Source organism: Drosophila subpulchrella, unplaced genomic scaffold (genome assembly GCF_014743375.2).
Source record: "Drosophila subpulchrella strain 33 F10 #4 breed RU33 unplaced genomic scaffold, RU_Dsub_v1.1 Primary Assembly Seq140, whole genome shotgun sequence".
Taxonomy (NCBI): Eukaryota; Metazoa; Arthropoda; class Insecta; order Diptera; family Drosophilidae; genus Drosophila; species Drosophila subpulchrella.
The window spans coordinates 50,001-75,000 of NW_023665481.1; the positions used below are offsets into that span (position 1 = coordinate 50,001).

The following is a 25,000-nucleotide window of genomic DNA, read 5'->3' on the forward strand; positions in this document are numbered from 1 at the left end:
TTTTCACAATATATACTTGTTCCGCCACTAATAATAACAAGTTTTTTAATTATTGATGTTAAAAACACAATATTTTTTTTCGTAATACGTAATAATTTTCTTTATATTTGCATATTTCATTCTAAAATATCTTTTTTGTTCGACATACGTCATTATTGTATCCACACATGTACAATTTTTGTTTAACCAATATAAAATATTGAATTAAATCATTTGTATTTTGATGATAAATTTAAAATTTATCTGTATATATTCATATAAGACTCTTTGGTAATATATAATATAAAACCGAGCGCATATATGATATGTACGTTAGAAAAAATAATATATATATATATTATTTTCTTTTAATATAGGGACACCTCTTTTAATTTATCCCCGCAGGGAATTATCACATAACTCAGTATGTGATAATGGCAGACCAATATACATATATATCAAGATTATCAATACAAAATATATATCATTATTAGCCTGCCTCAATTGTAATTATTTATTTGGATTAACGATAAAGTTCGGAAACAATTTGTTATTCTATGTATAATAGAAACCTTGGCCTTTGTTTCAACATTATTATCTTTGGGCTTAAAATATTAACCGTGGAGCCAAGTCTCATATTCATAAATGAATAAAGAAACAAATTTGACGGATTAATATCTTCTCTACCGACAGACAGTATTTTGTCACGTCAATAGTAGATGGCCGGCCCATTGACCATCCTATAGTAGTTTTTGGACCCAATATCTTTAATTCGGGTATTTTCAATTGTCTTTGCCAATCAACCGTTTGGTACTCTCTCATATAATAAGAGAATACACATATAATTCCATTATATGGATATATCTTCATTATTTTATTTGCTACATCACCCTATAATAGTTTTTGAACCCGTCAACTTCAATTCGGGTATTTTCAATTGTCTTTGCCAACCATTTATATGGTATTCTCTATTATAATAAGAGAATACTAGTGTATATCCATTATATGGATATATCATCTTCATATTATTTGCTACACCACCCTATAGTAGTTTTTGAACCCATCATCTGCAATTCGGGTATTTTCAATTGTCTTTGCCAACCAACTATACGGTATTCTCTCTTATAATAAGAGAATACAAGTATATTTTCATTATATGGATATAATGCCATTTATTTTTCAATATCCATATAATTCATTTAGTTTTGTATGTACAAAACAAGTTTTCTTTATAGTATTGACAAAATCATATGTTTACGCATAACATAAGTTTTGACCAATACGAGGAGGGGCCCGCCAACGACCACCTCCCTATAGTAGTTTTTTACCCCACGCACTACTGCGTGCCTGTTTACAGTACTAGTGCCAGCTATCACTAGGTTTATATATCATGTTTCAGTGATATATGGGTAAATTCTACCATTTATTCTTATGTATATGGCATTTCTATGCCATATTTATACAATCCATTCATATCTTAATGTATATTTATTATATTATACATTATTATGCCTTATAGGTATTATACCTATAAGCCATATCCATACGATTCATTCACTAGTGCCGCCCCTCACTAGGTTTATAATTGTTATATCATTGATATACAATTTATTTCTATATATATGGCATTTATATGCCATATCCATACAATGCATTCACATTTCAATGTATATTTACTTGTTATACATTATTATGCCTTATAGGTATTATACCTATAAGCCATATCCATACGATTCACTTATATAAATATATGTATATTTTTCTATACATAATTTTTTTTTACTTTTGTATGGATTTCTATGCATATCCATAGTTTATATGGATATGCTTGGCGTTCTATATAGTATTGACAAATTCATATGCATAACATAAGTTTTGACCAATACGAGGAGGGGCCCGCCAACGACCACCTCCCTATAGTAGTTTTTTACCCCACGCACTATTGCGTGCCTGTTTACAGTACTAGTGCCAGCTATCACTAGGTTTATATATCGTGTTTCAGTGATATATGGGTAAATTCTACCATTTATTCTTATGTATATGGCATTTCTATGCCATATTTATACAATCCATTCATATCTTAATGTATATTTATTATATTATACATTATTATGCCTTATAGGTATTATACCTATAAGCCATATCCATACGATTCATTCACTAGTGCCGCCCCTCACTAGGTTTATAATTGTTATATCATTGATATACAATTTATTTCTATATATATGGCATTTATATGCCATATCCATACAATGCATTCACATTTCAATGTATATTTACTTGTTATACATTATTATGCCTTATAGGTATTATACCTATAAGCCATATCCATACGATTCACTTATATAAATATATGTATATTTTTCTATACATAATTTTTTTTTTTTTGTATGGATTTCTATGCATATCCATAGTTTATATGGATATGCTTGGCGTTCTATATAGTATTGACAAATTCATATGCATAACATAAGTTTTGACCAATACGAGGAGGGGCCCGCCAACGACCACCTCCCTATAGTAGTTTTTTACCCCACGCACTATTGCGTGCCTGTTTACAGTACTAGTGCCAGCTATCACTAGGTTTATATATCGTGTTTCAGTGATATATGGGTAAATTCTACCATTTATTCTTATGTATATGGCATTTCTATGCCATATTTATACAATCCATTCATATCTTAATGTATATTTATTATATTATACATTATTATGCCTTATAGGTATTATACCTATAAGCCATATCCATACGATTCATTCACTAGTGCCGCCCCTCACTAGGTTTATAATTGTTATATCATTGATATACAATTTATTTCTATATATATGGCATTTATATGCCATATCCATACAATGCATTCACATTTCAATGTATATTTACTTGTTATACATTATTATGCCTTATAGGTATTATACCTATAAGCCATATCCATACGATTCACTTATATAAATATATGTATATTTTTCTATACATAATTTTTTTTTACTTTTGTATGGTTTTCTATGCATATCCATAGTTTATATGGATATGCTTGGCGTTCTATATAGTATTGACAAATTCATATGCATAACATAAGTTTTGACCAATACGAGGAGGGGCCCGCCAACGACCACCTCCCTATAGTAGTTTTTTACCCCACGCACTATTGCGTGCCTGTTTACAGTACTAGTGCCAGCTATCACTAGGTTTATATATCGTGTTTCAGTGATATATGGGTAAATTCTACCATTTATTCTTATGTATATGGCATTTCTATGCCATATTTATACAATCCATTCATATCTTAATGTATATTTATTATATTATACATTATTATGCCTTATAGGTATTATACCTATAAGCCATATCCATACGATTCATTCACTAGTGCCGCCCCTCACTAGGTTTATAATTGTTATATCATTGATATACAATTTATTTCTATATATATGGCATTTATATGCCATATCCATACAATGCATTCACATTTCAATGTATATTTACTTGTTATACATTATTATGCCTTATAGGTATTATACCTATAAGCCATATCCATACGATTCACTTATATAAATATATGTATATTTTTCTATACATAATTTTTTTTTACTTTTGTATGGTTTTCTATGCATATCCATAGTTTATATGGATATGCTTGGCGTTCTATATAGTATTGACAAATTCATATGCATAACATAAGTTTTGACCAATACGAGGAGGGGCCCGCCAACGACCACCTCCCTATAGTAGTTTTTTACCCCACGCACTATTGCGTGCCTGTTTACAGTACTAGTGCCAGCTATCACTAGGTTTATATATCGTGTTTCAGTGATATATGGGTAAATTCTACCATTTATTCTTATGTATATGGCATTTCTATGCCATATTTATACAATCCATTCATATCTTAATGTATATTTATTATATTATACATTATTATGCCTTATAGGTATTATACCTATAAGCCATATCCATACGATTCATTCACTAGTGCCGCCCCTCACTAGGTTTATAATTGTTATATCATTGATATACAATTTATTTCTATATATATGGCATTTATATGCCATATCCATACAATGCATTCACATTTCAATGTATATTTACTTGTTATACATTATTATGCCTTATAGGTATTATACCTATAAGCCATATCCATACGATTCACTTATATAAATATATGTATATTTTTCTATACATAATTTTTTTTTACTTTTGTATGGATTTCTATGCATATCCATAGTTTATATGGATATGCTTGGCGTTCTATATAGTATTGACAAATTCATATGCATAACATAAGTTTTGACCAATACGAGGAGGGGCCCGCCAACGACCACCTCCCTATAGTAGTTTTTTACCCCACGCACTATTGCGTGCCTGTTTACAGTACTAGTGCCAGCTATCACTAGGTTTATATATCGTGTTTCAGTGATATATGGGTAAATTCTACCATTTATTCTTATGTATATGGCATTTCTATGCCATATTTATACAATCCATTCATATCTTAATGTATATTTATTATATTATACATTATTATGCCTTATAGGTATTATACCTATAAGCCATATCCATACGATTCATTCACTAGTGCCGCCCCTCACTAGGTTTATAATTGTTATATCATTGATATACAATTTATTTCTATATATATGGCATTTATATGCCATATCCATACAATGCATTCACATTTCAATGTATATTTACTTGTTATACATTATTATGCCTTATAGGTATTATACCTATAAGCCATATCCATACGATTCACTTATATAAATATATGTATATTTTTCTATACATAATTTTTTTTTACTTTTGTATGGTTTTCTATGCATATCCATAGTTTATATGGATATGCTTGGCGTTCTATATAGTATTGACAAATTCATATGCATAACATAAGTTTTGACCAATACGAGGAGGGGCCCGCCAACGACCACCTCCCTATAGTAGTTTTTTACCCCACGCACTATTGCGTGCCTGTTTACAGTACTAGTGCCAGCTATCACTAGGTTTATATATCGTGTTTCAGTGATATATGGGTAAATTCTACCATTTATTCTTATGTATATGGCATTTCTATGCCATATTTATACAATCCATTCATATCTTAATGTATATTTATTATATTATACATTATTATGCCTTATAGGTATTATACCTATAAGCCATATCCATACGATTCATTCACTAGTGCCGCCCCTCACTAGGTTTATAATTGTTATATCATTGATATACAATTTATTTCTATATATATGGCATTTATATGCCATATCCATACAATGCATTCACATTTCAATGTATATTTACTTGTTATACATTATTATGCCTTATAGGTATTATACCTATAAGCCATATCCATACGATTCACTTATATAAATATATGTATATTTTTCTATACATAATTTTTTTTTACTTTTGTATGGTTTTCTATGCATATCCATAGTTTATATGGATATGCTTGGCGTTCTATATAGTATTGACAAATTCATATGCATAACATAAGTTTTGACCAATACGAGGAGGGGCCCGCCAACGACCACCTCCCTATAGTAGTTTTTTACCCCACGCACTATTGCGTGCCTGTTTACAGTACTAGTGCCAGCTATCACTAGGTTTATATATCGTGTTTCAGTGATATATGGGTAAATTCTACCATTTATTCTTATGTATATGGCATTTCTATGCCATATTTATACAATCCATTCATATCTTAATGTATATTTATTATATTATACATTATTATGCCTTATAGGTATTATACCTATAAGCCATATCCATACGATTCATTCACTAGTGCCGCCCCTCACTAGGTTTATAATTGTTATATCATTGATATACAATTTATTTCTATATATATGGCATTTATATGCCATATCCATACAATGCATTCACATTTCAATGTATATTTACTTGTTATACATTATTATGCCTTATAGGTATTATACCTATAAGCCATATCCATACGATTCACTTATATAAATATATGTATATTTTTCTATACATAATTTTTTTTTACTTTTGTATGGATTTCTATGCATATCCATAGTTTATATGGATATGCTTGGCGTTCTATATAGTATTGACAAATTCATATGCATAACATAAGTTTTGACCAATACGAGGAGGGGCCCGCCAACGACCACCTCCCTATAGTAGTTTTTTACCCCACGCACTATTGCGTGCCTGTTTACAGTACTAGTGCCAGCTATCACTAGGTTTATATATCGTGTTTCAGTGATATATGGGTAAATTCTACCATTTATTCTTATGTATATGGCATTTCTATGCCATATTTATACAATCCATTCATATCTTAATGTATATTTATTATATTATACATTATTATGCCTTATAGGTATTATACCTATAAGCCATATCCATACGATTCATTCACTAGTGCCGCCCCTCACTAGGTTTATAATTGTTATATCATTGATATACAATTTATTTCTATATATATGGCATTTATATGCCATATCCATACAATGCATTCACATTTCAATGTATATTTACTTGTTATACATTATTATGCCTTATAGGTATTATACCTATAAGCCATATCCATACGATTCACTTATATAAATATATGTATATTTTTCTATACATAATTTTTTTTTACTTTTGTATGGATTTCTATGCATATCCATAGTTTATATGGATATGCTTGGCGTTCTATATAGTATTGACAAATTCATATGCATAACATAAGTTTTGACCAATACGAGGAGGGGCCCGCCAACGACCACCTCCCTATAGTAGTTTTTTACCCCACGCACTATTGCGTGCATGTTTACAGTACTAGTGCCAGCTATCATTAGGTTTATATATCGTGTTTCAGTGATATATGGGTAAATTCTACCATTTATTCTTATGTATGTATATGGCATTTCTATGCCATATTTATATAATTCATTCATATCTTAATTTATATTTATTATATTATACATTATTATGCCTTATAGGTATTATACCTATAAGCCATATCCATACGATTCATATACTAGTGCAGCCCCTCACTAGGTTTATATATCTCATTTTAATTATATATTGGTAAATTCTATTATTTATTCTTGTGTATATGGCACTTATATGCCGCCATATCTATAAAAATGCATTTATATTTCAATGTATATTTTCTATATTATACATTATTATGCCTTAAAAAGTTATTATACCTACCATAAGGCGATATCCATACGATTCATTTATATAAAAGATATATGTATAATTTTCTATACATAATTTTTTTTTATGAATATATGGGTTTCCTAAGCATATCCATATAATACATTTAGTTTTATATGGATTAGATTGGTCTTCTTTATTGTATTGCCAAACTCATATTGATAAAATAAGTTTTGAACAATAAGAGGATCAGCCGCCAACCAACCAACCACTGCTACCATTGGAGGAACATATACTTACTTTTTATATGTCCTCTTACTTGAATGGTCCTCTCTTTACTTGAAAATTTCATTACCATAGGAATCTATTTATACATGGAATATGATTTCCACTACTTTTTCGCGTCACTAATAATTAATATGACGATACAGACTTGCTACCATAACATAAGTCTTGAACAATAATAGGAGCAGCCGCCAACCAACCACCAACCAACCAACCACTGCTACCATTGATAGTAATTTTATATGTCCTCTTTAGTTGAATTTCAATACCATAGGAATATTTATACATGGAATATGTTTTGCCACTACTTTTTCGCGTCACTAATAATATGACGATACAGTCTTGCTACCATAACATAAGTTTTGAACAATAAGAGGAGCAGACACACCAACCAACCAACCGCGCTGCTACCATTATATATACTTATATTTATATAAGTCCTCTTTACTTGAATGGCCTCTTTACTTGAATTTCAATACCATAGGAATATTTATTTATACATGGAATATGTTTTGCCACTACTTTTTCGCGTCACTAATAATATGACGATATAGACTTGCTACCATAACATAAGTTTTGAACAATAAGAGGAGCAGACACCAACCAACCAACCGCTGCTACCATTGAATGAACCATATATACAAACTTTTATATATGTCCTCTTTACTTGAATTTTAATACCATAGGAATATTTATACATGGAATATGTTTGCCACTTTATCATCGCGTCACTAATAAGATGACGATACATTTTGTTTGTTCAATATTTACTTATATATTGATGTTTCCAATTTAGGTCTTTTATATTTCTTCTTCCCTACCTTACACACCACAAACAAAGTGGCGTGCGATGCTGCAAGCAAGCATAATGATTATGCCCGCTTGCAACATCTTTATTATCGAATCATCAAGCAAAGGATAAGCTTCAGTGGATCGCAGTATGGCAGCTGCTCAACCACTTACAACACCTTGCCTGTTACAAAAGTCGTTTACAATTGATTCTAGGCTTTGTCATTGTATTAAATAATGCTTTTATATGTAACTAGCGCGGCATCAGGTGATCAAAGATCCTCCCAATTTACTATGTTACAAATTACATTGGCATCACATCCATTGTCGTTTATAAAGTAAATTATAAACTTTAAATGGTTTAGAAGCCATACAATGCAAATTGCCCCTTATTTATCATTGCAGTCCAGCACGGATACGACCTTAGAGGCGTTCAGGCATAATCCAACGGACGTAGCGTCATACCACTGTTCGCTCGAACAAGTATTGTGCCATTGGTCCGTACCTGCGGTTCCTCTCGTACTACGCAGGAATGCTGTCGCAACAACGTTTTGTCATTAGTAGGGTAAAACTAACCTGTCTCACGACGGTCTAAACCCAGCTCACGTTCCCTTGCATGGGTGAACAATCCAACGCTTGGTGAATTTTGCTTCACAATGATAGGAAGAGCCGACATCGAAGGATCAAAAAGCGACGTCGCTATGAACGCTTGGCCGCCACAAGCCAGTTATCCCTATGGTAACTTTTCTGACACCTCTTGTTAAAAACTCTTTAAACCAAAAGGATCGATAGGCCGAGCTTTTGCTGTCCCTGTGTGTACTGAACACCGAGATCAAGTCAGCATTTGCCCTTTTGCTCTATGTGTGGTTTCTGTCCGCACTGAGCTGGCCTTGGGACACCTCCGTTATTATTTGAGAGATGTACCGCCCCAGTCAAACTCCCTACCTGGCAATGTCCTTGAATTGGATCATACCTGAGTAATTGGAGTTATACCAAATTTTCAAATCAAAAATACATAAATGCACCGTTTTATTAAAGAATTTGTTTGCGATTATATAACAAACTCGTGATACTTTGATCAAGAAGCTTGCATCAAAACCCAATACCATAAGATATAATAAATATATCCGTATAATGGCTAGGAAATGATACACGTTCCATTTAATCAAGTAAGTAAGGAAACAATAAGAGTAGTGGTATTTCATTGGCGATACCAAACCGAAGTCTAATATCTCCCACTTATTCTACACCTCTTATGTCTCCTTACACTGCCAGATTAGAGTCAAGCTCAAAAGGGTCTTCTTTCCCCGCTAATTATTCCAAGCCCGTTCCCTTGGCTGTGGTTTCGCTAGATAGTAGATAGGGACAGTAGGAATCTCGTTAATCCATTCATGCGCGTCACTAATTAGATGACGAGGCATTTGGCTACCTTAAGAGAGTCATAGTTACTCCCGCCGTTGACCCGCGCTTACTTGAATTTCTTCACTTTGACATTCAGAGCACTGGGCAGAAATCACATTGTGTCAACACCCGCTAGGGCCATCACAATGCTTTGTTTTAATTAGACAGTCGGATTCCCCAAGTCCGTGCCAGTTCTGAATTGATTGTTAATTGATAATCGTTATAATTAATAAGAACTAATTGGTTTAACCCAATTAGTATTCTTAAAAATTTTAGCAAGAAAGTTCCACAATTGGCTACGTAACTAAACTATCCGGGGAACAAGTGACCAACATAAATGCCAGACACTCTATTTACCCAGAACGAGCACATAAACCATGTTATTGTTTCCCAATCAAGCCCGACTATCTCAATCTTCAGAGCCAATCCTTATCCCGAAGTTACGGATCTAATTTGCCGACTTCCCTTACCTACATTATTCTATCGACTAGAGACTCTTCACCTTGGAGACCAGCTGCGGATATTGGTACGGCCTGTTGAGAAGTTTGCGTGTCCCCACCATAAATTTTCAAGGTCCGAGGAGAAAATATCGACACAACAGTATATGTCATGCTCTTCTAGCCCATCTACCATATCTCTCTGCGAAAGACTTCCATGGTAGTACGGCTATAAAACAGAAAAGAAAACTCTTCCGATATCTCTCGACGGCTTCTTTATGGTCGTTCCTGTTGCCAGGATGAGCACGAGGCCCATATTTAATAACAAACGGATACTCAACAGGTTACGGAATTGGAACCGTATTCCCTTTCGTTCAAAATTATTCAAGTATATTAATTAGCTTGATTTATATAATATAATTATATTTGTATGGCATTTGTGTTTTACTTGAAAATTTTCGGCTTTCGCCTTGAACTTAGGACCGACTAACTCGTGATCAACCACTGTTCACACGAAACCCTTCTCCACTTCAGTCCTCCAAGGTCTCATTCGATTATTTGCTACTACCACCAAGATCTGTACCAATGGCAGCTCCATGCAGGCTTACGCCAAACACTTCTACGCATACCATTGTACCTTCCTACTCACTAAAGTTTCAAAATTTATATCACAAGTAATATAAATCATCTACTTTAGCGGTAATGTATAGGTATACAACTTAAGCGCCATCCATTTTAAGGGCTAGTTGCTTCGGCAGGTGAGTTGTTACACACTCCTTAGCGGATTTCGACTTCCATGATCACCGTCCTGCTGTTTTAAGCAACCAACGCCTTTCATGGTATCTGCATGAGTTGTTAATTTGGGCACCGTAACATTACGTTTGGTTCATCCCACAGCGCCAGTTCTGCTTACCAAAAGTGGCCCACTGGGCACATTATATCATAACCTTGAACTTCATATCAAGAAAGTTAAGGTTCTTACCCATTTAAAGTTTGAGAATAGGTTAAGATCGTTTCGACCCTAAGGCCTCTAATCATTCGCTTTACCAGATAAGATTATTTTATATAACATTAAAATGCACCAGCTATCCTGAGGGAAACTTCGGAAGGAACCAGCTACTAGATGGTTCGATTGGTCTTTCGCCCCTATACTCAATTCTGACAATCGATTTGCACGTCAGAACTGTTTCGGTCTTCCATCAGGGTTTCCCCTGACTTCAACCTGATCAAGTATAGTTCACCATCTTTCGGGTCACAGCATATATGCTCAAGGTACGTTCCAGTTAGAGGCATAAATAATATAAATATCATTATACATAACTATATAGAACGCCCCGGGATTGTGTTAATTAGCTATAAATAGTTAAAAAACTAATCCCATTATTAGTCAAGTTAATTACGCTATTAGGTTTATATCCCAATAACTTGCACATATGTTAGACTCCTTGGTCCGTGTTTCAAGACGGGTCCCGAAGGTATCCTGAATCTTTCGCATTGTTAATCATACAAGTGCATATAATAAACACAAAAATCAATGATAATTATGCCATTATATAATTCCGAAAAATTAACGCACTGTATTCATATAAATCTATCAGCACTTTATCAAATTAATAACATTTATTCTGTGTTAAAATGCAAGCAAATTAATTTGAATAAACTATAAGTTATATTTTATGATAAATTTTGTATGCTAATAGATTACAATGTCCTTATATGGAAAAAATGCACACTATTATCATAATATTGTTTAAATATTACAATTTTAATGATGAATTTTCCATAACGGATATTCAGGTTCATCGGGCTTAACCTCTAAGCAGTTTCACGTACTGTTTAACTCTCTATTCAGAGTTCTTTTCAACTTTCCCTCACGGTACTTGTTTACTATCGGTCTCATGGTTATATTTAGTTTTAGATGGAGTTTACCACCCACTTAGTGCTGCACTATCAAGCAACACGACTCTTTGGAAACATCATCTAGTAATCATTAACGTTATACGGGCCTGGCACCCTCTATGGGTAAATGGCCTCATTTAAGAAGGACTTAAATCGTTAATTTCTCATACTAGAATATTGACGCTCCATACACTGCATCTCACATTTGCCATATAGACAAAGTGACTTAGTGCTGAACTGATTTCTTTTCGCTCGCCGCTACTAAGAAAATCCTGGTTAGTTTCTTTTCCTCCCCTAATTAATATGCTTAAATTCAGGGGGTAGTCCCATATGAGTTGAGGTTGTGTATAACTTTTTTTGCAATTAATTCTTTATATATAATGATAAAACATTTTATTAAATTCGTTATATATTTTATATATTTGTATGGCATTTGTTTGGTCTAACGAATCAACGAAGAATAATAATATTGTCAACGGCTTTCTATTTACTAATCTTTAATAAGAGACAATTCTAGATAAATTTTTTATGCTAGACATTTCTCAGTATTATTTGATTGAAAAAGAAAATATTTCTCTTCGTTTTTCACATTCAAATTATTTACTAATGTGAGATAATGTTTTTCATATATTTGTTAATATTATGAATAATATAATAATTAAATTATTATTATCCAATAATATACCATATGCTTATAAAATTTCATTATAAAATTTATATAAACAACTTAATTAGCATAGTCTTACAACCCTCAACCATATGTAGTCCAAGCAGCACTATAAAATTAATTAAAGTACATAACAGCATGGACTGCGATATGCGTTCAAAATGTCGATGTTCATGTGTCCTGCAGTTCACACGATGACGCACAGTTTGCTGCGTTCTTCATCGACCCATGAGCCGAGTGATCCACCGCTTAGAGTTTTATATATTGGTTTGGTAATTTTGTCATATATGTTTTTATTGAAAGAAATTAAAAATACACCATTTTACTGGCATATATCAATTCCTTCAATAAATTGATTTTTATACCTAAAACGAATGCTGCGAAATGTCTTAGTTTCATATAACCAATAATATATCAAGTATTTTTTAAATGGCATTTACGGTATTAATACTTTTTTTTAGCGATATATATTGAAATTTATATAAAACATTAACCTGTAATAATCAGGTACAACATTGTACATTTTAGGTTGTTGCATTATCCAATGTATGCGCATAACTGAGATGAACAATACATATCGCAACGCGTGTATATTATGGTCCATATACACACAGTGTTTTATTAATTAATTGCATTTAATATACAATATAATAATAATATTAAATAAATTTAATAATTTCGATTTGCTTGTTCGAATTTGTTATTTGTTTGCTTTTGCTTATTTATTTATCTCTTATTTAATGCAATAATATATTTATTATTACAATTATTATTTCGATTTGCTTGTTCGAAATTTTATATTTGATCTATAAAAGATCATATTTTTGGCAATTTATATTTTATTTGTATTACTATAATATATTATATTATTATAATAAAAACAAATTTTTTTATTAACGGTAAGGATATTAAACAATAATGATCCTTCCGCAGGTTCACCTACGGAAACCTTGTTACGACTTTTACTTCCTCTAAATAATCAAGTTCGGTCAACTTTTGCGAAACAACCGTAACACACAAGGCGTCACAGTGATCACGTCCGGAGACCTCACTAAATAATTCAATCGGTAGTAGCGACGGGCGGTGTGTACAAAGGGCAGGGACGTAATCAATGCGAGTTAATGACTCACACTTACTGGGAATTCCAAGTTCATGTGAACAGTTTCAGTTCACAATCCCAAGCATGAAAGTGGTTCAGCGGTTTACCCGGACCTCTCGGTCTAGGAAATACACGTTGATACTTTCATTGTAGCGCGCGTGCAGCCCAGGACATCTAAGGGCATCACAGACCTGTTATTGCTCAATCTCATTATTGCTAGACGCAATTTGTCCATTTAAGAAGCTAGTGTCCTTATAATGGGACAAACCAACAGGTACGGCTCCACTTATATAAACACATTCAAACACAATAAACATTTTACTGCCACCATGAATGAAGGCTATATAAGCTTCAACACCATAATCCTGAAGATATCTATTTAATATATTTGAGTCTCGTTCGTTATCGGAATTAACCAGACAAATCACTCCACGAACTAAGAACGGCCATGCACCACCACCCATAGATTCGAGAAAGAGCTATCAATCTGTCTTACACACTTATGTTCGGACCTGGTAAGTTTTCCCGTGTTGAGTCAAATTAAGCCGCAGGCTCCACTCCTGGTGGTGCCCTTCCGTCAATTCCTTTAAGTTTCAGCTTTGCAACCATACTTCCCCCGGAGCCCAAAAGCTTTGGTTTCCCGGGAAGCGACTGAGAGAGCCATAAAAGTAGCTACACCCAATTGCTAGCTGGCATCGTTTATGGTTAGAACTAGGGCGGTATCTGATCGCCTTCGAACCTCTAACTTTCGTTCTTGATTAATGAAAACATCTTTGGCAAATGCTTTCGCTTAAGTTAGTCTTACGACGGTCCAAGAATTTCACCTCTCGCGTCGTAATACTAATGCCCCCAAACTGCTTCTATTAATCATTACCTCTTGATCTGAAAACCAATGAAAGCAGAACAGAGGTCTTATTTCATTATCCCATGCACAGAATATTCAGGCATTTGAAGCCTGCTTTAAGCACTCTAATTTGTTCAAAGTAATTGTACCGGCCCACAATAACACTCGTTTAAGAGCACTAATGCAGGTTTTTAAATAGGAGGAACATATGAAAAAATACAAGTATCTAAGCACATGTAAGAACTCCACCGGTAATACGCTTACATACATAAAGGTATAGTACTAACCACAATTGTAAGTTGTACTACCCGTATGAAGCACAAGTTCAACTACGAACGTTTTAACCGCAACAACTTTAATATACGCTATTGGAGCTGGAATTACCGCGGCTGCTGGCACCAGACTTGCCCTCCAATTGGTCCTTGTTAAAGGATTTAAAGTGTACTCATTCCAATTACAGGGCCTCGGATATGAGTCCTGTATTGTTATTTTTCGTCACTACCTCCCCGAGCTGGGAGTGGGTAATTTACGCGCCTGCTGCCTTCCTTAGATGTGGTAGCCGTTTCTCAGGCTCCCTCTCCGGAATCGAACCCTGATTCCCCGTTACCCGTTGCAACCATGGTAGTCCTAGATACTACCATCAAAAGTTGATAGGGCAGACATTTGAAAGATCTGTCGTCGGTACAAGACCATACGATCTGCATGTTATCTAGAGTTCAACCAATATAACGATCTTGCGATCGCTTGGTTTTAGCCTAATAAAAGCACATGTCCCATAAGGTTCATGTTTTAATTGCATGTATTAGCTCTAGAATTACCACAGTTATCCAAGTAACTGTTAACGATCTAAGGAACCATAACTGATATAATGAGCCTTTTGCGGTTTCACTTTTAATTCGTGTGTACTTAGACATGCATGGCTTAATCTTTGAGACAAGCATATAACTACTGGCAGGATCAACCAGAATAATGTTTTTATTCATATTTCATTCATATTTTTGAATAGAAATTAGCAATATAAATTTTATAGATTGTTTTCTATCGAATACGGCCATTTTTATATAGCATTCGTATACGTTTGTTGTTTTCACAATATATACTTGTTCCGCCACTAATAATAACAAGTTTTTTAATTATTGATGTTAAAAACACAATATTTTTTTTCGTAATACGTAATAATTTTCTTTATATTTGCATATTTCATTCTAAAATATCTTTTTTGTTCGACATACGTCATTATTGTATCCACACATGTACAATTTTTGTTTAACCAATATAAAATATTGAATTAAATCATTTGTATTTTGATGATAAATTTAAAATTTATCTGTATATATTCATATAAGACTCTTTGGTAATATATAATATAAAACCGAGCGCATATATGATATGTACGTTAGAAAAAATAATATATATATATATTATTTTCTTTTAATATAGGGACACCTCTTTTAATTTATCCCCGCAGGGAATTATCACATAACTCAGTATGTGATAATGGCAGACCAATATACATATATATCAAGATTATCAATACAAAATATATATCATTATTAGCCTGCCTCAATTGTAATTATTTATTTGGATTAACGATAAAGTTCGGAAACAATTTGTTATTCTATGTATAATAGAAACCTTGGCCTTTGTTTCAACATTATTATCTTTGGGCTTAAAATATTAACCGTGGAGCCAAGTCTCATATTCATAAATGAATAAAGAAACAAATTTGACGGATTAATATCTTCTCTACCGACAGACAGTATTTTGTCACGTCAATAGTAGATGGCCGGCCCATTGACCATCCTATAGTAGTTTTTGGACCCAATATCTTTAATTCGGGTATTTTCAATTGTCTTTGCCAATCAACCGTTTGGTACTCTCTCATATAATAAGAGAATACACATATAATTCCATTATATGGATATATCTTCATTATTTTATTTGCTACATCACCCTATAATAGTTTTTGAACCCGTCAACTTCAATTCGGGTATTTTCAATTGTCTTTGCCAACCATTTATATGGTATTCTCTATTATAATAAGAGAATACTAGTGTATATCCATTATATGGATATATCATCTTCATATTATTTGCTACACCACCCTATAGTAGTTTTTGAACCCATCATCTGCAATTCGGGTATTTTCAATTGTCTTTGCCAACCAACTATACGGTATTCTCTCTTATAATAAGAGAATACAAGTATATTTTCATTATATGGATATAATGCCATTTATTTTTCAATATCCATATAATTCATTTAGTTTTGTATGTACAAAACAAGTTTTCTTTATAGTATTGACAAAATCATATGTTTACGCATAACATAAGTTTTGACCAATACGAGGAGGGGCCCGCCAACGACCACCTCCCTATAGTAGTTTTTTACCCCACGCACTACTGCGTGCCTGTTTACAGTACTAGTGCCAGCTATCACTAGGTTTATATATCATGTTTCAGTGATATATGGGTAAATTCTACCATTTATTCTTATGTATATGGCATTTCTATGCCATATTTATACAATCCATTCATATCTTAATGTATATTTATTATATTATACATTATTATGCCTTATAGGTATTATACCTATAAGCCATATCCATACGATTCATTCACTAGTGCCGCCCCTCACTAGGTTTATAATTGTTATATCATTGATATACAATTTATTTCTATATATATGGCATTTATATGCCATATCCATACAATGCATTCACATTTCAATGTATATTTACTTGTTATACATTATTATGCCTTATAGGTATTATACCTATAAGCCATATCCATACGATTCACTTATATAAATATATGTATATTTTTCTATACATAATTTTTTTTTACTTTTGTATGGTTTTCTATGCATATCCATAGTTTATATGGATATGCTTGGCGTTCTATATAGTATTGACAAATTCATATGCATAACATAAGTTTTGACCAATACGAGGAGGGGCCCGCCAACGACCACCTCCCTATAGTAGTTTTTTACCCCACGCACTATTGCGTGCCTGTTTACAGTACTAGTGCCAGCTATCACTAGGTTTATATATCGTGTTTCAGTGATATATGGGTAAATTCTACCATTTATTCTTATGTATATGGCATTTCTATGCCATATTTATACAATCCATTCATATCTTAATGTATATTTATTATATTATACATTATTATGCCTTATAGGTATTATACCTATAAGCCATATCCATACGATTCATTCACTAGTGCCGCCCCTCACTAGGTTTATAATTGTTATATCATTGATATACAATTTATTTCTATATATATGGCATTTATATGCCATATCCATACAATGCATTCACATTTCAATGTATATTTACTTGTTATACATTATTATGCCTTATAGGTATTATACCTATAAGCCATATCCATACGATTCACTTATATAAATATATGTATATTTTTCTATACATAATTTTTTTTTACTTTTGTATGGATTTCTATGCATATCCATAGTTTATATGGATATGCTTGGCGTTCTATATAGTATTGACAAATTCATATGCATAACATAAGTTTTGACCAATACGAGGAGGGGCCCGCCAACGACCACCTCCCTATAGTAGTTTTTTACCCCACGCACTATTGCGTGCCTGTTTACAGTACTAGTGCCAGCTATCACTAGGTTTATATATCGTGTTTCAGTGATATATGGGTAAATTCTACCATTTATTCTTATGTATATGGCATTTCTATGCCATATTTATACAATCCATTCATATCTTAATGTATATTTATTATATTATACATTATTATGCCTTATAGGTATTATACCTATAAGCCATATCCATACGATTCATTCACTAGTGCCGCCCCTCACTAGGTTTATAATTGTTATATCATTGATATACAATTTATTTCTATATATATGGCATTTATATGCCATATCCATACAATGCATTCACATTTCAATGTATATTTACTTGTTATACATTATTATGCCTTATAGGTATTATACCTATAAGCCATATCCATACGATTCACTTATATAAATATATGTATATTTTTCTATACATAATTTTTTTTACTTTTGTATGGTTTTCTATGCATATCCATAGTTTATATGGATATGCTTGGCGTTCTATATAGTATTGACAAATTCATATGCATAACATAAGTTTTGACCAATACGAGGAGGGGCCCGCCAACGACCACCTCCCTATAGTAGTTTTTTACCCCACGCACTATTGCGTGCCTGTTTACAGTACTAGTGCCAGCTATCACTAGGTTTATATATCGTGTTTCAGTGATATATGGGTAAATTCTACCATTTATTCTTATGTATATGGCATTTCTATGCCATATTTATACAATCCATTCATATCTTAATGTATATTTATTATATTATACATTATTATGCCTTATAGGTATTATACCTATAAGCCATATCCATACGATTCATTCACTAGTGCCGCCCCTCACTAGGTTTATAATTGTTATATCATTGATATACAATTTATTTCTATATATATGGCATTTATATGCCATATCCATACAATGCATTCACATTTCAATGTATATTTACTTGTTATACATTATTATGCCTTATAGGTATTATACCTATAAGCCATATCCATACGATTCACTTATATAAATATATGTATATTTTTCTATACATAATTTTTTTTTACTTTTGTATGGTTTTCTATGCATATCCATAGTTTATATGGATATGCTTGGCGTTCTATATAGTATTGACAAATTCATATGCATAACATAAGTTTTGACCAATACGAGGAGGGGCCCGCCAACGACCACCTCCCTATAGTAGTTTTTTACCCCACGCACTATTGCGTGCCTGTTTACAGTACTAGTGCCAGCTATCACTAGGTTTATATATCGTGTTTCAGTGATATATGGGTAAATTCTACCATTTATTCTTATGTATATGGCATTTCTATGCCATATTTATACAATCCATTCATATCTTAATGTATATTTATTATATTATACATTATTATGCCTTATAGGTATTATACCTATAAGCCATATCCATACGATTCATTCACTAGTGCCGCCCCTCACTAGGTTTATAATTGTTATATCATTGATATACAATTTATTTCTATATATATGGCATTTATATGCCATATCCATACAATGCATTCACATTTCAATGTATATTTACTTGTTATACATTATTATGCCTTATAGGTATTATACCTATAAGCCATATCCATACGATTCACTTATATAAATATATGTATATTTTTCTATACATAATTTTTTTTTACTTTTGTATGGATTTCTATGCATATCCATAGTTTATATGGATATGCTTGGCGTTCTATATAGTATTGACAAATTCATATGCATAACATAAGTTTTGACCAATACGAGGAGGGGCCCGCCAACGACCACCTCCCTATAGTAGTTTTTTACCCCACGCACTATTGCGTGCCTGTTTACAGTACTAGTGCCAGCTATCACTAGGTTTATATATCGTGTTTCAGTGATATATGGGTAAATTCTACCATTTATTCTTATGTATATGGCATTTCTATGCCATATTTATACAATCCATTCATATCTTAATGTATATTTATTATATTATACATTATTATGCCTTATAGGTATTATACCTATAAGCCATATCCATACGATTCATTCACTAGTGCCGCCCCTCACTAGGTTTATAATTGTTATATCATTGATATACAATTTATTTCTATATATATGGCATTTATATGCCATATCCATACAATGCATTCACATTTCAATGTATATTTACTTGTTATACATTATTATGCCTTATAGGTATTATACCTATAAGCCATATCCATACGATTCACTTATATAAATATATGTATATTTTTCTATACATAATTTTTTTTTACTTTTGTATGGATTTCTATGCATATCCATAGTTTATATGGATATGCTTGGCGTTCTATATAGTATTGACAAATTCATATGCATAACATAAGTTTTGACCAATACGAGGAGGGGCCCGCCAACGACCACCTCCCTATAGTAGTTTTTTACCCCACGCACTATTGCGTGCATGTTTACAGTACTAGTGCCAGCTATCATTAGGTTTATATATCGTGTTTCAGTGATATATGGGTAAATTCTACCATTTATTCTTATGTATGTATATGGCATTTCTATGCCATATTTATATAATTCATTCATATCTTAATTTATATTTATTATATTATACATTATTATGCCTTATAGGTATTATACCTATAAGCCATATCCATACGATTCATATACTAGTGCAGCCCCTCACTAGGTTTATATATCTCATTTTAATTATATATTGGTAAATTCTATTATTTATTCTTGTGTATATGGCACTTATATGCCGCCATATCTATAAAAATGCATTTATATTTCAATGTATATTTTCTATATTATACATTATTATGCCTTAAAAAGTTATTATACCTACCATAAGGCGATATCCATACGATTCATTTATATAAAAGATATATGTATAATTTTCTATACATAATTTTTTTTTATGAATATATGGGTTTCCTAAGCATATCCATATAATACATTTAGTTTTATATGGATTAGATTGGTCTTCTTTATTGTATTGCCAAACTCATATTGATAAAATAAGTTTTGAACAATAAGAGGATCAGCCGCCAACCAACCAACCACTGCTACCATTGGAGGAACATATACTTACTTTTTATATGTCCTCTTACTTGAATGGTCCTCTCTTTACTTGAAAATTTCATTACCATAGGAATCTATTTATACATGGAATATGATTTCCACTACTTTTTCGCGTCACTAATAATTAATATGACGATACAGACTTGCTACCATAACATAAGTCTTGAACAATAATAGGAGCAGCCGCCAACCAACCACCAACCAACCAACCACTGCTACCATTGATAGTAATTTTATATGTCCTCTTTAGTTGAATTTCAATACCATAGGAATATTTATACATGGAATATGTTTTGCCACTACTTTTTCGCGTCACTAATAATATGACGATACAGTCTTGCTACCATAACATAAGTTTTGAACAATAAGAGGAGCAGACACACCAACCAACCAACCGCGCTGCTACCATTATATATACTTATATTTATATAAGTCCTCTTTACTTGAATGGCCTCTTTACTTGAATTTCAATACCATAGGAATATTTATTTATACATGGAATATGTTTTGCCACTACTTTTTCGCGTCACTAATAATATGACGATATAGACTTGCTACCATAACATAAGTTTTGAACAATAAGAGGAGCAGACACCAACCAACCAACCGCTGCTACCATTGAATGAACCATATATACAAACTTTTATATATGTCCTCTTTACTTGAATTTTAATACCATAGGAATATTTATACATGGAATATGTTTGCCACTTTATCATCGCGTCACTAATAAGATGACGATACATTTTGTTTGTTCAATATTTACTTATATATTGATGTTTCCAATTTAGGTCTTTTATATTTCTTCTTCCCTACCTTACACACCACAAACAAAGTGGCGTGCGATGCTGCAAGCAAGCATAATGATTATGCCCGCTTGCAACATCTTTATTATCGAATCATCAAGCAAAGGATAAGCTTCAGTGGATCGCAGTATGGCAGCTGCTCAACCACTTACAACACCTTGCCTGTTACAAAAGTCGTTTACAATTGATTCTAGGCTTTGTCATTGTATTAAATAATGCTTTTATATGTAACTAGCGCGGCATCAGGTGATCAAAGATCCTCCCAATTTACTATGTTACAAATTACATTGGCATCACATCCATTGTCGTTTATAAAGTAAATTATAAACTTTAAATGGTTTAGAAGCCATACAATGCAAATTGCCCCTTATTTATCATTGCAGTCCAGCACGGATACGACCTTAGAGGCGTTCAGGCATAATCCAACGGACGTAGCGTCATACCACTGTTCGCTCGAACAAGTATTGTGCCATTGGTCCGTACCTGCGGTTCCTCTCGTACTACGCAGGAATGCTGTCGCAACAACGTTTTGTCATTAGTAGGGTAAAACTAACCTGTCTCACGACGGTCTAAACCCAGCTCACGTTCCCTTGCATGGGTGAACAATCCAACGCTTGGTGAATTTTGCTTCACAATGATAGGAAGAGCCGACATCGAAGGATCAAAAAGCGACGTCGCTATGAACGCTTGGCCGCCACAAGCCAGTTATCCCTATGGTAACTTTTCTGACACCTCTTGTTAAAAACTCTTTAAACCAAAAGGATCGATAGGCCGAGCTTTTGCTGTCCCTGTGTGTACTGAACACCGAGATCAAGTCAGCATTTGCCCTTTTGCTCTATGTGTGGTTTCTGTCCGCACTGAGCTGGCCTTGGGACACCTCCGTTATTATTTGAGAGATGTACCGCCCCAGTCAAACTCCCTACCTGGCAATGTCCTTGAATTGGATCATACCTGAGTAATTGGAGTTATACCAAATTTTCAAATCAAAAATACATAAATGCACCGTTTTATTAAAGAATTTGTTTGCGATTATATAACAAACTCGTGATACTTTGATCAAGAAGCTTGCATCAAAACCCAATACCATAAGATATAATAAATATATCCGTATAATGGCTAGGAAATGATACACGTTCCATTTAATCAAGTAAGTAAGGAAACAATAAGAGTAGTGGTATTTCATTGGCGATACCAAACCGAAGTCTAATATCTCCCACTTATTCTACACCTCTTATGTCTCCTTACACTGCCAGATTAGAGTCAAGCTCAAAAGGGTCTTCTTTCCCCGCTAATTATTCCAAGCCCGTTCCCTTGGCTGTGGTTTCGCTAGATAGTAGATAGGGACAGTAGGAATCTCGTTAATCCATTCATGCGCGTCACTAATTAGATGACGAGGCATTTGGCTACCTTAAGAGAGTCATAGTTACTCCCGCCGTTGACCCGCGCTTACTTGAATTTCTTCACTTTGACATTCAGAGCACTGGGCAGAAATCACATTGTGTCAACACCCGCTAGGGCCATCACAATGCTTTGTTTTAATTAGACAGTCGGATTCCCCAAGTCCGTGCCAGTTCTGAATTGATTGTTAATTGATAATCGTTATAATTAATAAGAACTAATTGGTTTAACCCAATTAGTATTCTTAAAAATTTTAGCAAGAAAGTTCCACAATTGGCTACGTAACTAAACTATCCGGGGAACAAGTGACCAACATAAATGCCAGACACTCTATTTACCCAGAACGAGCACATAAACCATGTTATTGTTTCCCAATCAAGCCCGACTATCTCAATCTTCAGAGCCAATCCTTATCCCGAAGTTACGGATCTAATTTGCCGACTTCCCTTACCTACATTATTCTATCGACTAGAGACTCTTCACCTTGGAGACCAGCTGCGGATATTGGTACGGCCTGTTGAGAAGTTTGCGTGTCCCCACCATAAATTTTCAAGGTCCGAGGAGAAAATATCGACACAACAGTATATGTCATGCTCTTCTAGCCCATCTACCATATCTCTCTGCGAAAGACTTCCATGGTAGTACGGCTATAAAACAGAAAAGAAAACTCTTCCGATATCTCTCGACGGCTTCTTTATGGTCGTTCCTGTTGCCAGGATGAGCACGAGGCCCATATTTAATAACAAACGGATACTCAACAGGTTACGGAATTGGAACCGTATTCCCTTTCGTTCAAAATTATTCAAGTATATTAATTAGCTTGATTTATATAATATAATTATATTTGTATGGCATTTGTGTTTTACTTGAAAATTTTCGGCTTTCGCCTTGAACTTAGGACCGACTAACTCGTGATCAACCACTGTTCACACGAAACCCTTCTCCACTTCAGTCCTCCAAGGTCTCATTCGATTATTTGCTACTACCACCAAGATCTGTACCAATGGCAGCTCCATGCAGGCTTACGCCAAACACTTCTACGCATACCATTGTACCTTCCTACTCACTAAAGTTTCAAAATTTATATCACAAGTAATATAAATCATCTACTTTAGCGGTAATGTATAGGTATACAACTTAAGCGCCATCCATTTTAAGGGCTAGTTGCTTCGGCAGGTGAGTTGTTACACACTCCTTAGCGGATTTCGACTTCCATGATCACCGTCCTGCTGTTTTAAGCAACCAACGCCTTTCATGGTATCTGCATGAGTTGTTAATTTGGGCACCGTAACATTACGTTTGGTTCATCCCACAGCGCCAGTTCTGCTTACCAAAAGTGGCCCACTGGGCACATTATATCATAACCTTGAACTTCATATCAAGAAAGTTAAGGTTCTTACCCATTTAAAGTTTGAGAATAGGTTAAGATCGTTTCGACCCTAAGGCCTCTAATCATTCGCTTTACCAGATAAGATTATTTTATATAACATTAAAATGCACCAGCTATCCTGAGGGAAACTTCGGAAGGAACCAGCTACTAGATGGTTCGATTGGTCTTTCGCCCCTATACTCAATTCTGACAATCGATTTGCACGTCAGAACTGTTTCGGTCTTCCATCAGGGTTTCCC

The 25,000-nt window shown here is 33.5% G+C and overlaps 4 non-coding genes across 4 annotated transcripts in view; all 4 read right to left on the reverse strand.

Moving 5' to 3' along the window:
* Positions 1–8,274: 8,274 nt before the first annotated feature.
* LOC119558794 lies at positions 8,275–12,245 on the reverse strand. The gene has a single exon (XR_005220443.1). It is a non-coding gene; the product is annotated as a large subunit ribosomal RNA (ribosomal RNA).
* Positions 12,246–12,646: 401 nt separating this feature from the next.
* LOC119558803 lies at positions 12,647–12,825 on the reverse strand. Its single transcript, XR_005220450.1, has one exon. It is a non-coding gene; the product is annotated as a 5.8S ribosomal RNA (ribosomal RNA).
* Positions 12,826–13,484: 659 nt separating this feature from the next.
* On the reverse strand, positions 13,485–15,479 carry LOC119558791. Its single transcript, XR_005220440.1, has one exon. It is a non-coding gene; the product is annotated as a small subunit ribosomal RNA (ribosomal RNA).
* A 6,582-nt stretch (positions 15,480–22,061) lies between these two features.
* LOC119558796 overlaps positions 22,062–25,000 on the reverse strand; it is a 3,971-nt gene continuing 1,032 nt past the window's right edge. Inside the window, exon 1 of the ribosomal RNA XR_005220444.1 lies at positions 22,062–25,000. This exon is cut by the window's right edge and continues 1,032 nt beyond it. This is a non-coding gene — a ribosomal RNA (large subunit ribosomal RNA).